Raw genomic sequence first — 13,866 nt, forward strand, 5'->3', positions numbered from 1 at the left:
CAGCATGGTCTGCTGCAGGTAAGTCCACCCAAGCATTATGAGCCCGGCGCTTCCAGCGCTGGGACTGGGCATATTTATGAGCCTGGTGCCACTGGCGCCAGGACAGGGTCCAAAAGGTCCCAATTGGGACTGATTGGCACTCGGAACCTGGGTTATGGGTCTGCTTCCAAGGGAGTTGGGTAAATCCGGACCTTTTGGAAGCAGAGATCATGACAGAGAATTGATTTATATAAAAGTCCTGACAGGGGAGTATACCAGGCATGCACGTGAAACTCAAGTGAAGACCTGGCAGGCGAGTACACCAGGCAATTGGCAAGCCCCAGGAAATGTTAAAGGAAAGATTGGTGTTTATTTATTGAACCGTGCAAAGTTGGATTTTAAAGAAAGACATTGCTATCCAGACTGAGGAGATAGTACCATTAAAGAAAGACTGTTAAAGACATGGTTGCCTTAAAAGGAATCTAAACAAGACACCAAGGAACTGTTTAAAAAAGTGACTGTTCTTCTTAAAATTAAGAATCCTGAGCAAGGGATCCACCCTCTGGAACCAAGGGCTTCTGCCTTGGAGAACATTTTTGTTGGAATTATACTTATTTCAGTTGTGGGCAATTTTTGGTGAGTTGATGATAGTTTCCTTACACAGTGTCATTTGTTTATAGTGTGAGAGTCAGGATAGGATGTTTTGGACACAAGGACAGTTTTTCAGTTATTGACATCTTGACACAGACAGATCCTTAGTTTTGGTTTATAGGCAGGGAAACTCCTCTTTAGCTTTGGGCCAGAGAGGTATTTTTCCAACCCTTTTTTTTTTTAAATGAATATCTTTGTCAAAAACATGACAACCTTGTGTCCGGCTCTCATTTCTGACCCCTCACAGTAGCCAACGTATTGCGCTTAGAACTGTGAAGGTTAGCCAATGTATTGTACTCAGAAGAATTCAAGAGTAGCCAATGTATTGCACTTAGAGGAATTGCAAAGAGTAACCTGTGATTTGCCCTAGAGGAATCCTCAAATGTAGCCAATGTATTGCTCCTGGAACTTGGAAGGTTAGCAAATGCCGTATACAAGTATGGCCCTGAATTCCTCCAACACAAGCTTACATGCTACCAACCCATCAGAAACCTTAGGTCTGTCTCTGCACTCCTCCATGTGATTTCCCCCTTCAATTCTACCAGAGTTGGAGGAACCTCCTTCTCCGTCCAAGCTCCCTCCCTCTGGAACTCCCTTCCACTCAGCATCTGCCGTCACAAGGACTACCTCTCCTTCAGGAAGGCCCACAGAACCTTGTTTTCCCTCCAGCAACCTGACAAACTTTCTCCATTACACACGTGACTTCATGACTCCTAGGCCTTGACGCTATCAGTGCCACCCCAGTACATTCTCAAGAGCAAGGTAAATTATCATTTCGGAGCTGACTGGACAATCTGATTACATGGCTACATCAAAAAGCAAAATTTCACCTGAGCCTCAAGGTACATAGTTATGCACCACTTTGTGTGGATACCAGCCACAGGCACGGCCGCCAACCCGCACACATTTGCTTCCATACACAGACTAAAACACAAAGCCCAACAAATCTGCCATCAGAATGATGCTACATTCTATGACAATAAATTCGGTCTACCTGGACACATAATGAGGCTCTCGCACTAGTGCACTCCCCTGACCATCTATCGGCACCCATCCACATGCCTGACCATCATGAGTAGCTTACTCGGGCTTGGCCAGTCCACCCAACTCTCTGTGTTGGCCAAATGCACAAACGCATTCTATCGGGATAAAGTTACAATATAAATGACTAACTACTACTACTACTACAATTACTACTACATATAATGCCTATCTTTTCAATAGCTACACATGTCTTGGAAGTGGCAATGTGGTCTCGGGCCCCACATCTGTAACATTTCATGTTAGTATATATTTTTCTACGTACTCTTGATTAGGGACTTTTGCTTTGTCTCTCTCATTGTCCATCACGCATATTTGTGTATTTGAAAAGGTTGTATCCTTTGTTATTTTCTTACAGGCTTCTGATGATCTTTCTATCCTTTTTGATATGCAAATAACTTCCTCAAGTGAAGACTCTGACTCTTTGCATATTCTCTTACGTATTTAGTCATTTGTTGTGTGCACCATCAACTTGTCCCTTAATACCTAATTTAAGAACTGTCCAATTGCAACACGTAGCTATTTCTCTGAGAGCTACTAGGAAGTCATCTATAGACTCACTAGGCAATTGATTCCCGGTATAGAATGTGTGTTGTTCGTCCTTCACCCTCCTGTGCTTCTAGCACTGGACGTATGTTTCTACACACTTTTTGACCTTCAGACCCTAGATTGTGCATGAATATGACATTTATTCTATGAGCTGACACCCTGTTGCCATCAATATCCTCCAGATATATATCAAATTCTGCCTTCCATCTGTGCTAGGGCATTGACGGTCTACCTGGATTCTGTAAAAACGTGGGAGGAGGGTCTAAGTATTACTTTTTTCAACTGGTCATGTGATGCTTTTTAACTGATAGTTTTATTTTGTTATTCCCTTTGTCATATATTTAGTTAGAATCTGTCTTAATGTTGCTCCTCAAGTTTAGTTTATTGCATTGCAATAAATGATGAAGTGAACTGTTAGGTTTCTCCTCGTCTTGTAGTGTCTGTGCAGTAAAGTGTTATCCATTGCACGGCAACAGGAGTGGAGACGTGTTTCATGCATCGTCCTGGTGCTTTAAGGTGCTTTCATCTTGTTAAAACAGAGCAGGTTGCTCTGTGCTGTTTCGTCAAGTAGATATACCCAGTCAACCAGAAAACTAGATACTCCTTGAAGAGAAAAGGTTTTGAACTTAATAAAAACAAACTAAATATTTCTCAAGTAGATTATACCTAGCCAACCAGAAAAGGTACATGCTACTTGAGGACAAAAGAGAAACCATAAGAAGTTGTTGCCAGCATATACCAGGCAGTTGCGAACGACAAGAGAAGTCCTGGCAGGGGAGTATTTTTTTATTTTTTTATTTTATTGGACATTTGTATGGTGTGTGAGGCAGGCATGGTTTCACAAGTAAGGACTCTGACAGAAAGATACAAGTTTCAACACCTTTATTAAGTTTGACCGGGGCTGGAGACTTCCTAGCTGGCCTTAATTCTATAATGGGAGTAGTCTCGACCTTCAAAGTAAATAAAATGGTTCAGTCAGTCAAGCAAAGGAAAAAGTCTGTGTCGGAAACCTATACTTGCCCTCATGTTTCACAATAACTAAGTGTGGGAAAATGTGTGAAAATAAGAGTGTATCAAAAGAATGTCAGAATGGCAATGAAAGTGGCTCACCACTCCCTTCTCCAAGTTCAGTTCAATGGTGTCTATACAAAGTGCCTTCAAGGTGGGTAGTATGTACAGTTCAAAGATTTGCCAAAAATCTGTTAGGGTTCCATCACCTATGTCAATGTCAGTTCAATATGCATCACAGATCTCTTCAATGGATTATGTCGGGCTTCCCTCACCCGGTTTTGCACGTGTCAAACAGATATTCACAAAGTTCCTTCTCAGTTACTTTGACAGACAGCCCTTGCCTGTCTTCAAACACTTAAAATTTGCTGAAACACTTTCCAGCTAAACAGCTCTGCTTCATAGAGTTCGGGAAGAACTCTCGTTCCCAACCTTTGTACTTCTTTCACATTGTTCACCTGTCAGAGACATACGCAACCGCAAAGTATTGGTACCCCCGTGCGTGACCACTCGGACAGCAGGAACCTTATTATTATCACCTTTACCAGAGACCGTCAAAACTGCAGATTATTCTCACCCCTATGTATGACCACTCTAACAATAGGGTTGGTTTCTTAATATCCGTGCTTCTTGCACTTGGTTTTGTAGAATGGGCCCTCTGCCACTCATTTCCTTATTTCACAAAAGCAAAGAGCTCATTTGGACTGGCCCACAGCCACTCTGTTCCTCGTTTCACAAAAATATACATTCACTTTAACATTAGCCTTTCAGGATCTCTGCACGCTCTCTTTCCCTCGTGCCCTTCACTTCAGTGGCTTTCAACACATTTTGCTTTCATTATTCACTGTTCTGCTATCTTTCAAGACGTTTAATAGCATACCTTCTCACACTGCACTGTTCCGTTACTTTGTTTCTCATCGGCTGCCTCACCGGCCAAATACATTCAAGCTTTCTGTTCAGTGTCTTTATCCTTCAACGTGTAGCCTTGCGTGTAACACTGTAGCCTTCCACAATCGCGCATATCACAAACCGGGCTCTCCCTTTCTTTGAACTCACCGGCTGTGATTGCTTTTGCATGTCCTTCCGTTCGCTGATGTCCTTCCGTTCGCTGATGTCAGGGACTTGCCCACCTGCCACTCAAACACTGGCCTCACGGTCCAGGGGAGGACACGAGCAGTTTGCTACTGCATGGGGAAAAGAGACTAGCCGGCCCCTCTGCTCCAGTCTCTGAACTCATCTGACATATTGGAGATATGGCTCCCTCGCCACGCTTTCTCCTGCCTCAACTCGCAGCGTCTCGGCTCCCCTTTCTCCATGGTCTGGTTCTCAGTAGCTCCCTCTCTCAGCTGCTCCTCTGTTTCACCATCCAGCATGCCTTCCTTCTTGGCCCCTGTCATGCTCTTCATGTCTTTCTGTGCTCCACCTTTTACAGTTTAGAAAATGATCCATGAGTTTCAGGTGTGTGTGATTGTGACTGAGTGCCTGACCCTGCCTGACCTTATTAGTGGGACAAGGCCAGTACATGTTACTAGTAGTAATATTCCTAGTCTGTCTTCATCCTCTCAGTAGTTGGGCTGATAAGGAAAGGAGGGGAGTTATGGGAGTTGTAGTGTCCCATAAAGTTAGAGGGAGTATGGAGTAAATAACTGTCAGGAAATGGGAGATACCATGTATCACCTTCCGGTTTCTCCTCCCCATTCACCGAGGACCCCTTTCCCAGGTGATCCTCCCTCGCTTGTCCACCACCAGGGTCGGGATCAAATAGCGATAGCCCTTCCCTGCCCCCCTGAATAAGAGATCCCCAGGGACTGAGCCATGAAACACCTTCAGTTTTTTCGCAGGCACCTATGCACAAGTGTTTCCAGGTGCCACACGACAAGGGGGGGGGCTGGGCAAGGGAATCGTGAGCATAGAGGAACAAAAACAAGAAATGGTTATATTGACCTTGTAACAATACTACCGTGCAAGTGCTTGAGAAGGTTGGTAAGTTTCAGGGGGCAGGGGAAGTGCTGGGGGAGGGGGCCCAGATGTCAAGTGCCAGGGGAAAAAGGAGGAAGGTGGGACCAGGTTGGGCTATTCTAGAAAGTGATACGTGCCAGGGGAAGAGGAAAGGGAGAAGGGAGGAAGAGTGCTGTGGGAAGGGAGGACCAGGTTGGGCTGGTCTGGGAAAGGGACCCTGAGGGCAAGTGCTGGAGAAAGGATGACGGTACTAGTGTGGGTTGTTCTGGCCCCTGTATGACTCTGAAGGGACCAGTCCCCAGTCTTAGCGGCAGAGGGGGAGTTAGCACGGGAGAGGGAAGGAAGAGGAAAAAAGGAAAGTCTTGAGACGTTTCTGGAATTTAAGAAGGTCTGGCTCAAGTGGGAGTGGGGAAGAAATGCCACCTCCCACTCTCTGCTTGGAGAAGTCTTTGACCTGTTGAGAGTTGGAACTAGAGGACCAAAAGGACTTTGGACAGGAGGTATTTAGGGAAGGAATGCTGGATTTACAGAGGTCCCATGCCCCAGGCAAAGGGTCTTGAATTTGATCTTTGCGGTTACCGGGACCAGGCAAGTGTGAAATACAAGAGAAGCCCTGGTAAGGGGGTATACCAGGCAATTGGGAATGAAAGAGAGAAGGCCTGGCAGGAGAGAACACTAGGAAAAGTACAGTCATACAAAGAGTGTCAAACAGGCACAGTGTTTGTTAAACAAGGAAGGAATGTGTGTTACAAGCAGGAACTTTGTGTTCAAAGGCAACTTCTAAGACTGAAGAATGTCTATCTAACAGAATTGTTGTGGGTCAAGAAAGACACAAAGGAACGGTTGGATTCAGAGACCTTTTGTGTTAGCAGTGAAGAATCCACGGGAAGGGAATGGAGCCTAAGGCTTTTCCATTTCTGGAGAACATTTATGTTGGAATATTCTACTTTTGTTTAAGAACACTTTTCCCAGGTACCAGGTTAAAAACATTTCCCATATTACTTTCTTTTTTTTAGTGTGAGGCTCAGGATAGATTGTTTGTACACAAGGACGGCTTTTGATTTACGACTTCCTGACAAAGACAGATTCTTAGTTTTGTTTCTTAGGTAGGAAAGTCCTCTTTTGTCCCGCTTTCATTCCTGACCCCTCACAATACACTCGTATAAGGAAGCGAACTATTAAATTCTAGTGCACAAAATGCACTTTAGGCACTGTAGACCTGCCCTGCTTTTTTATATTATCAGTTGATTCTCCACTAGTGGCCTGGGCACTGCTCACTTATTTACGACATGCCCTAAAGTTGAGGTAGACATTAATAAAGGATTGTGACTTTTTACCTGTATTCATATATTTTATACTAGTGGTTATTATATCCCAGTGTGATATTGTCCGAAGAGGAGTTTTATTATGTGTACTTACTGTTGCTGATGTGTGTACTTTGAAGGAAATCTTATGCGAAATAAAGTTGTTTTTCTCTACTGTCTCTCCTCCGGTACCCCAATGTTTTTCCATGTACTCATGTCTTCAATTCTGCATTTACCCTTAGCAGTCATTGGGGTTGTTAGGCAGAATTATGTGCAGTACCCTTTGGGAACACCACACACAATTAAGACTACAAGTGACAGTACAAATTCACCTTTGGTACAAGCCTGTAGTACACATTAAAAGTGGTATCGATGGCTGAGCAGCCACACCCATCTCAAGAGCAAGTGAGCAGCACCAATAGTTACACAAAGGACAGCAATTACTTTGATTCAAACAAACACTGACTCAAGGTTTCTGAGTAAAAGAATATACATTTATTTACACATCAGTTGTATAACATTTCACTAAAGTAAAGCAGTTTAAAAATCACACTCTTACTACACCACACCACTCCCAACAGTTTCCAGACAAGTTAAGCTCACAAAATGAAGTGGGAGCAAAATGACACTCTGTTAATTAAAAAGGGATGGAAAGTCAAAGTTAGGAAGAAATTGAGAGGCACCAACAGGTAAGTAGGCAAGGCAATCTAGAAAGAGGAACTACAGTGATGGAATCACATCAGAAAGGCTTAGGGCCAAAGTCAATAGGTCAAAAGTCTTTTGCTCAAGATCACACAGTTCAGGGTAGTTCGCGGTTAAGTCTTTGCCAAGAGTTCTGGACGAAGTTGGTCGGCAGAAAAGTTTGTTAGAAGAGAAGGACAAGCCCTCAGATTGGAGAAAGATTTCACATACTTTCACCGCGGCTGAACGAAACGAACAACCGGATTTGCACAGTACCTTTAAATGGAGAAGAAGCAGTAGCTGAGGTGGACGTTCCTAGCAGCTCCTGCAGGCTCTCACGGTTCCTGAAGTGACTGTCGGACTGACATGAAGTAGGGAGACTGGAGGGTCCTGCACTACCCAGGGAAGAAACCAGCAACAGAGCAAAGCAACGAATAAAAGGTGCGCTCCTTAAAACCCAAGCAGGGTCCGACCTTCCTGGCAATCCGGCCCACTGCAGCTCTGTATAGCGAATTTGACCAGAGGAGGGAGTCCTGGCTTGTAGTTTGGACAAACTGGTTGGTCCCACCAGCTCAGGGGAAAAAGAGTCCTGGAGGATCTTCTCTGTCGTTGGTGTTTGAGGGTTCAGACCTGCAGCAGGGTTTCACCGGGCGGTTCAGTCGTGGTAGGGGTCCTCTTCCGTCAGCTCCTCCTCGGTTCTTTCATTCCAGTGGCAACTCTGCCTTTCCAGACCCAGAGACCTGCCTTTTATGCATTTTTCCCCCAATCAGACAGACTGTCTGTCAATCACACAGCAGGGTGGCTGTCCCGCCAGGACAGTCACCACAGTCAATAAGTTCAGAGTACGACATGGGTCTCCAAGGAGACCCTGTGCAGGGAGTCCTAAACCCCTCCCTCACATCTTGTCACCCCCAGACATACAGGCGCCTACGGAGGGCTTCTGCGTAGAAGCTCGCGAAAAAAAGGAGAACAAAGGAACCAAACCTGGTTTGGCGTGCAGAGAAAAACATGAGAGAGACATTTTCAAAAAGAAATGGCGAATAAACCCAGTCGGAACCGAAATAAAACATATATGGTCTAGTGGGTTTAAGTTCGAGGCTACCACGATAGCCTAAAACAATACCAAGGTTATTTAAGATAACCGCGGTAGGAAAAATAGGGTACTTGCCACCAGCCAAGTGTTGATGAAAAGGGAGCGAAACAATGCTCCAAGAGAAACAGACAAAAAGGGATAAGTATTAACCCTTTCCAGTACTCCATGGAAGATGGTTTGTACTGGGTCTGTGGATTTAAAAGACTAATAAAGTCAATGGCAACTTTACATGTTCTGGGAGACAGTAGTCAGTCCCAGAAAATGGAGTCTGAGTTGGGGAAGTCTAAAAGACAACCCTGTGTCACTGCACGGAAGGTGCTGTGTAACACACAGTAAAAAGATGATGCCTATGGAGTAGGTATGGCTCCACAGTCTATGAACACAAAAATGTTAAACACACACAGCAAAACACATGTAAGCGTGGGGAAAAAAAGGCTCACACTCTTACCAGGTGGAAAGAAATAAATCCTAGAAATCCAGTAAAGCTGCTGAGGGACTCAGTAGGTAAGGGAAATTAGCCATTCTGGAGAATTCTCCCTAACAGGGGTTCACCACATTTTCAGTCTTCTCTACCACTTGGATTTGTTTGCACCCTCTTAAACTCTTTTGAATCTGATCTTGCCTTCTCTCCCTCTTAAATCCTGTCTCTCTCTGGTACCTTGTCAAGCATCCTCCTCTGCTGTTCTCCCATTTTCATTGGTTTCTCTTCTGTCTTCTCCTGAATGTCTCCACCAACCTTCTTTTTGACCTCTTTCTACAGTCCTCCTTTGTGATGTTTGCTTCACCAACTCTTCTCTTTGCTTCTTTCCACCCCACTGTGATGTCCCTGCTAGGTATGTGGACTTAAACCTCCGGCTGAGAGTGCCCCAGATCGCACTTGTGGAGGTTCCGGGCTTCGTTGCAGGCTTGTTATTCTGTCTTGGTTTCTTCCACTAGGGTTGTCTACATGAGGACAGGTGTACAAATCTGCGGGACAGTCTGCCACAGGACACCTCAGGGACACAAAAAAAAGATTCCGTGAAGGTCACCCTGGTCAAGCAGTGACAGGCAATCATCCAGGGACGAACAGGCCCAGCACAGCTTCCTTTGAAGTAATATGGCTGAAAATTCAGGAGCAGGCGACCTGTTGCACAAGCTGAAGATCCTCAAAGTTCCAAGGCTCTGCTCAGAATGCTGATGGCTGCAATGAGGTAGCCCAAGAGAGAGAGAATCTGTCCACTGGTTGGTCCAGTGACACTTCCGAAGCAGGGGTTGATACTGGTCGTCAACACCAGTCCAGGGTTTGAAGCGCAAACAATGACCCTCTTGAGAACAGGACAGAGGAACAGGGCTTCACCGGGACAACACTGGATTTGATGCTGGTCAGCTGCAGGGGCTGTCTTCAGGCTGTCCGGGGGCTGCTCTCCTTCGCATAAGTCTTTGCTCTAGCAGGGATCTGCTGAACAGTTGAAGTAGCCCTCATTTTACCTAAGATTTAGGCTGGGAGCAAGCTCAAGCCCACCAATGGTAATGATATGCACCATGCAAACAGCCAGTGGCTATCCAATGATGGCTACGGTCACCGCATATACCAAGCAACAGAGATTCAGGCACCTGAGATATGGATTGGTCCCAGAACCCTTCTCTGCCGCACACTTACACAACGCTCCTTAGCCCATGAAAGCCTCAGCTTTCCCCATGAAAGGGATTTCCATATAGGGCATTTCCTGGCCTGAGAAGGCAGGAAGAAGAGCAAAGAATAATATGGCCACAGAACAAGCGAAAAACTTTGTGGCATGGCCTTTAGAGCCATTTGCAGTAAATGCAATAATGCACAAGTACAATTTAACAAAAACATTACAAGTATTACAGCTGCCACCAGCGTGTCTTAGGCATGTTGTAAATGTAACCAAAAAGCCATTATATAAAAAAGATTAAGGAAACAAAGTAGCCTAACTGCACTTGACTGTAATGTGATGTGTGTTATTGTAAAAATATAAGAGTTCATATAGAGACATAGGGGGTCATTATAGTTTTTCTGGTGTGGTAAAAGTGCCGGTAATTTCAGTGGTGGCACTTATACCACACTTTTACACTTGTGTTTTGCTGGTGGGGTCTCCGATTTACCTCCAGCCAAGAGCTGAAGGTAAATCGGGGCCCTGGCAAATAAATGCTGGAATTACCAGCATCGGTATTACCGGTGCCGTTAATTCCGGCAATCCCCTCTATGCAGCCCTAAGGGACTCCATGGAATGGGGGTTTCACGCTGTTGATGGCACCAGGAAAAACCCGGAAATACCGGGATATCAGGCACTGGTAATGGTAGGGCAGTTTCCCGGTATCCTGCCGGTATTAACGGTGGGATGCCAGGAAACATGTCATGGCCCCCATAGGCTCTCGGTACTAATGGTCTTAGGCACCAGTCGGTTTTCACATAAGAATGAGCCAAACAAGTAAGAGAAGTAAAGTAGAAGGCTTTACTGACCCCCAGAAAGTCAAGACGGGGTTAAAAACAAGCAAAAAGAAAGGGTGTCCTATAGAAATATGTGGAGGGAATGTTGCAAATAGAAAATATGTCCTAACATCTACAACTCCAATTCCTAAAAGGGAGTACCATTTAAAGACCCTGTTGTGTGTCTGATGAACATTAAATGTGAATAAACAAGCAGAGTTTGAGGTTTTTCCAGAATTAATGAACTTACACGATAAGTGGCGCAAGGAGCTTGTGAGAAACTGAAGGTGTCTCACCCACTAGTAGCCAGGGATCTGTCATCCAGGTGGCTAGGAGACAGCCATTGCTTTTGGATCCAGGTCCTGGGGGTGGACCAGTGCTGGAGCATCACCTGGGTGAGGGGTCTTCGGGGAGTGGGACACCCGATGGCGAGATGTGGTATCGCTCCCCCTGTAACACCTTTACCCCATCCTACCAGATAGGATATGTGGGAACTTTATACTCTCCCTCCCTTTTCCCTTCACAAACACTTCACACGCACAGCCCGGGAGAAAATGGACTCGCACCCGAGCAGTGTACCTGACATGTCCCGCTACTATGGTCAGGTGAACTCGGGCAATTACTGACAATCACTCACACCGGACTGCCATTAAACTTCCCCACATGGATAAAAGGCGGAGTATGAGAGCACACTCTGAGCGAGGCAACGCACACAAAGGGACAGCAGTTTCCAGTCAGCAGCTGAACGATGGGAGAAAGATGGGAAACCAAGAAGGGTTTGCAAGGAGGGAACCCTTGACCTTTTCGGTAAGAAACTGTTACTTTCCAGAAACCTTCGAAGCAGAAAGCATGCGGCCAGGAAACCAGACTGAAGACTCCTACATTGTGTGTCGGAGATACCGAAGGCCCTCCCGCGTAACCAACCAAGGTGGGGAGGAGTGGCAGCCGTCGGGGTTTCGTCCTTGGCTCCAAGAACAAAGAAGCATTAGAGAGATCAACGCAGCTGGTGAGTTGGGGAGACCGATGCATGCCCGGTCTGTGTTGAAGACAAGGTTGCAAGCAGCAACATTGTATAAAGAGTGCTGGAAAGAACATTGTTAAACGTGTGATGAAAGACGTGAGTAAAGCTAAACTGCTGATGAATGTTTGAACTTGAGAAGGAAAGATACGATACCGTTAACAGAGTGGTTTGCCACCGTGAGTTTGCTCAATCGAAGGTCTCTGTAAGGTATCCCTCCAAACGATGGATGAGAATATTGTATGAAGTGAATCGAAGTGGTCCTGTGATGGGTTTAAGCAAAACCCATTGCACATTCGAAAGTCTTTGATTTTGATGTCAAGAGGATCCGAGCCTGAATGAGGGAGATCCATGGTCCGAGCCCGAATGAGGGAGACCAAGCATAAACATTGTGGTACAAAGGGGTCCAAGCCTGAAGGCAGGAGACCAATGATAAATACTGAAAGCGAGAAAGTGCGCATATGAAGATCCTAATAGAACTTGATATTTGTTTGTTATGACGGGCCCTCTGCAGTATGTGAATGTTTTTGCAAAAGAGACTTTGGCAGATGGCCCTGATGTCGATGCTTTGAACTGTGTCCTCGTGGCAGAGAAGCCAGAGTGTGTACAAACCTTGAACATGCTGCCTTGCCCCGTGCTGAAAACGTGGGGAAGGGAAGCCAACTGCTCAACCGTCCTGACATAAAATTTCTTGAACACTTTTCTTTGTTGCATACTTTGTCCCACACCCTTTTGTATTTAGAAGTAAGGACAGGCAATAGTTTTATTTTGACAAGAGACTCACCTAGGACTGCCTTATTATTATTTAATTGTCGTAACTTGTTTACATTTAGGTTAGATGGGCATTCAACCAACCCATTCTACTTCAATAAACACCCTTGAACTGAGATCACTTGTGTCTGTCTTCACTGTTTGATACCAAGCCTTCCTTACAAGGCGAAGTGACTGCAGACCTCGCCATCAGATGGCAGCGAATCATTCGCAGAAGGATACAGAATGTCACAGATTCGGGAACTGCTGCAGGAGAGGATCCAAGATGGCATTGATCTTGCACCACACCTGTAAAACTGCTAAAAGGCCAAGCGAGTTAAGTACATAGTTAACTAATGCTAAGCAGTTCATTATCACAGATTAAAAACTCTGTTAGGAGAAACCAAATTCAAAGACCACCCTGAAACCCTTAGACAAACTCTGAGCTGGCCCAACCAATTATATTGGCTGATACAATAAAAAATAAAAAAAGGCAGCCAACGAGCAAGGACATGTTCTTTGCCTCGTCTTGTGGGAGCATGAAGACAGTCACTTGGAGCAAGGTGGCTACTTTGTTGGAGAAACTGCTTGAGACCGGGACACTGCCAGAAGTCATTGTGATGACCTACCAATTTGAATGATGAGATTCCAGGTTATGGTCAGACATACCCAAGCGAATGCTATGAAACCAGTTTGTGTTGAGCCCTGCAAAGTGAAAGTTGAGATACACGGTTGTGGAGAGACCTGAAGCCCATGAATTCCCAAAACCCTGAAGTGTAGGAAAGAGCTGCTCTGAATCCAATGGTCTAGGAGAGACCTTTCTGGTGAAGGGGGGGGACCAGTTGTTGGAGACAAATCCAGCACTGCAACAAGAAGCCAAACAGGCTGAGGTCAAGGAAAAGAAAAGTCTGAGAATCCAGATACATGAGAGAAGACTGAAGAGAGATAGTACAAGCAGGAAGTCTAAAGGAGGGTCCAGACTGTGAGTAAACTCTGAAAGAGCCTTCCCAGGAGAAAACATCTTTATTTTGTGTTTGAGATCACAGCTGGACTTTTTATACCATGATTTTCAACTCTTTGGTTGGCCAAGAATTGGAACATTTGGGTTATGGTTTAGGGATTAGCCTGGAGGCTTAGGACTTGTTAAGCATATGTTCTAAACTTTCTGTTGGCCACATCTTAGAACATTACTCTGTACACTAGGAAGTCCATGGAGGGGCAAGGATGTGTACTGTATGATTTGGAGGAATGCCACTAAAGATGCTGGGCAACTGAGAAATATCCTGCATTTTGCTGACTCATCCATGGCACTGTCATTTTTCAGAACTTCCTTTTTTCTTTTGTAGCGATTCCTCTAGCTCCCAAAAGTATTTGGTCCAACCTCTTCTTTGACTTGATAGTA

The 13,866-nt window shown here is 45.2% G+C and overlaps 1 protein-coding gene across 1 annotated transcript in view; it reads left to right on the top strand.

Annotated features, from left to right (window-relative positions):
• The window catches only part of SHPRH (SNF2 histone linker PHD RING helicase), a 1,474,452-nt gene that overhangs the window by 965,960 nt on the left and 494,626 nt on the right, over nt 1-13,866 (top strand). The window lies entirely within an intron of this gene.

This window comes from Ambystoma mexicanum, chromosome 4p (assembly GCF_040938575.1).
Source record: "Ambystoma mexicanum isolate Mex_15411 chromosome 4p, UKY_AmexF1_1, whole genome shotgun sequence".
NCBI lineage: Eukaryota > Metazoa > Chordata > Amphibia > Caudata > Ambystomatidae > Ambystoma > Ambystoma mexicanum.